Consider the following 2,986-nt stretch of genomic DNA (forward strand, 5'->3'; position numbering starts at 1 on the left):
GGGGCTGACCTGAGAGCAGTAGTAGAAGCATTTGTTATTTATGCAAGAGCCAAATAGAGAGCTCCAGAGCAGCAGCCCAGACATCTATTCAGTCAACTCAGCTGGTCAGGAAGACGGAGACCATGAGCCACCATGTTTTCAGAGGAGTCCTCATATTTCCAGCTGAGTCTGCCATTCCTGTGGAAGAATGAAACTTTCTAGAGAACAAATATCCTCCCCTTGGTATTTACACCTTGCCCTGAGGCTCAGTTGTGGGCAGTAGATCTCCCCCAGTGCTGATTGGGTATTAAGTATATTAACTTTCTAGACTAAGGGCCCATTCCACATTTTTCCAGGACAGCCTAGATCCTGTTGTCTCCCTCCACCCCTCCAAGGCCTAGAGATGGGCCATTAATCACAAAAAAGCCAGAGAAAGCTTTTGGTATCACTTACAGGCTAAACCACTGAATAACTTATGAAGTGGGCAAATCCCCTAGGGATCTCATCACCAAAAATCTTTGAACCAGCCCCTTCTGCAACACAAGCCCAAAGGAAAGGTCCCAAAATGAAGAAAAGCCAGCATAAAAGAGAATCCATTGAAGGTTACCTTGAAGACAAAGATCCTAACTCAGAAAGGAATAGAGTTTCAGAGGAGACTATGAATTGTTCTCCAGCCCAGAAAGACTTCTTAGAAGAGCTCAGAAAGGAGTTTAAAAATCAAATAGTAATACTGAGAAAAGAAATTCAAAATAAAAATTAACATCTTCCAACAAGAAAACAAATCCTTTGAGTATACAATTGGATAATTGTCAAAAGAAATTAATTCTCTCAAAAACAATTGGGCAAATGAAAAACTCTTTGAAAAAAATAGAACTGATCGATTGAAAAAGCAGATGCAAAAGGTAAATGTAGATAATTCTTCTCTCAAAAAAAAGATTGTAATCTATGGAAACTTAATGACTTCATGAGACACCAAGAATCTATTAAAAACCAAATCAATGAAAAGATAGAAGAAAATGTAACATACCTCATCAGCAAAACCACAGACCTGGAAAATAGAATCAGGAGAGACAATTTAAAAATTATAAGACTTCCTGAACACCTTGAGGAGAAAAATGTCTGAACTCCATACTTCAGGACATATAGTGAAGGAGAATTGCCTTGATATCCTGGAAACATAGACAAAATAATCATTGAAAGCATGTATAGATTACCTCCTGAAAGGGATCCCAAAATGAAAACACCAAGGAATATTGTAACCAAACTCCAGAATTATCAGATCAAGGAGAAAATTCTTCAAGTGGTCAGAAAGAAACAATTTAAATACCAAGAAATCACAGTCAGGATTCCACAGGACCTGGCTGTATCAACATTAAGGAATGATAGGACCTAGAATCCAAAGAGCAAGATAGTTTGGAATACAGTCAAGAATACACTATCCAGCAAAACTGCACCTTCTCTTCCAGGGGAAAAGATGTATATTTAACAAAATAGGAGACTTTCAACTCTTCCTGAAGAAAATACCAGAACTAAACAGAAAATTTGATCTTCAAATGGGAGATTCAAGAGATATATGAAAAGGTAAAGAAGGGAAAAAACTGTTATCCAATAAGATGAAGCTGACTATATTCCTATCTAGGAGAAAGATTCTCATAACTCTTGAGAAGTACAACTCAATTTCATGACTTGTCTAGAACTCTGATTGAATGAGTTAAAAATATCTCTTTAAAAAGGGGAAATACTCTTTTCTTGCTGAACTGCTGGCATGAAGGAGAGTTGACTGATCTCTTCAGTGCAATCTGGATCCATCCTTTCTTCTGGAGTGATCCCCTCAGTTCTTGTCATCATGACTGAACAGATGATCTTTTGGGGTACCCTTAAAGGCCACAATGGCTGGGTGACCCAGATTGCCATGACTCCCCAGTTTCCAGGTATGATCCTGTCAGCCTCCTGAGATAAGACCATTATCATGTGAAAGATTACCAGAGATAAAACAAACTATGGGATCCCCCAGTGAGCCCTTAGGGATCACTCACATTTTGTTAGTGATGTGGTCATTTCCTCTGATGGCAAGTTTGCACTCTCAGGTTCTTGGGATGGTACATTAAGACTATGGGATCTTACAGCTGGCACTACCACCAGGTGTTTTGTTGGTCACACCAAGGATGTACTGAGTGTAGCCTTCTCTTCAGACAACTGCTAGATTGTCTCTGGTTCCAGAGATAAGACTATCAAACTGTGGAACACGTTGGGTGTCTGTAGCCATTTAGAGTGGGTGTCTTGTGTTCATTTTTCACCCAGTAGCAGCAACCACATTGTTGTTTTCTGTGCCTGGGATAAGCTGGTAAAGATTTGGAACTTGGCCAACTGCAAACCGAAGACAAGCCACATTGGCCACACAGGCTGCCTTAATACAGTTACAGTTTCTCCTGATGGCTCTCTTTGTGCATCTAGAGGCAAGGATGATCAAGCCATGCTTTGGGACCTCAATGAGGGTAAGCATCTCTATACTCTGGATGGTGGAGACATAATCAATGCCTTCTGCTTCAGCTCCAATTGCTACTGGCTTTGTACTGCCACTGGGATCAGCATTAAGATTTGGGACCTAGAGGGCAAAATCATTGTGGATGAACTTAAGCAAGAAGTGACCAGCACCAGCAGCAAGGCTGAACCTCCACAATGTACTTCCTTAGCCTAGTCTGCTGATGGTCAGATTCTCTTTGCTGGATACACAGACAACTTGGTATGGGTGTGGCAGGTGACCATTGGCACTTGGTAAAGGGTCATCCACAACTCAGATTTTGAAATAAAGATCTTAAATTTTGCCTTTCAAAAAAAAGGAGGAAACAAAAAAACAAAAGGGGGGGGAACAGAAAAGAGATGAGAGGAAGATGGAGACTGAATGGTTTAAATTAAATCTCATGAAGAGGCTCAAATGACCTATTGAAATAGAGGGGAAAAAGGGAGGGAGTGAGAACCAATTGAATCTTACTCTCATCAGATTTGG

The 2,986-nt window shown here is 40.4% G+C and overlaps 1 pseudogene; it reads left to right on the forward strand.

Annotated features, from left to right (window-relative positions):
• Window positions 1–1,825: 1,825 nt before the first annotated feature.
• LOC141511434 (small ribosomal subunit protein RACK1-like) lies at window positions 1,826–2,758 on the forward strand (annotated as a pseudogene).
• Window positions 2,759–2,986: the final 228 nt, after the last annotated feature.

The sequence above is a fragment of the Macrotis lagotis genome, chromosome 2, assembly GCF_037893015.1.
Source record: "Macrotis lagotis isolate mMagLag1 chromosome 2, bilby.v1.9.chrom.fasta, whole genome shotgun sequence".
NCBI classification, from domain to species: Eukaryota; Metazoa; Chordata; class Mammalia; order Peramelemorphia; family Peramelidae; genus Macrotis; species Macrotis lagotis.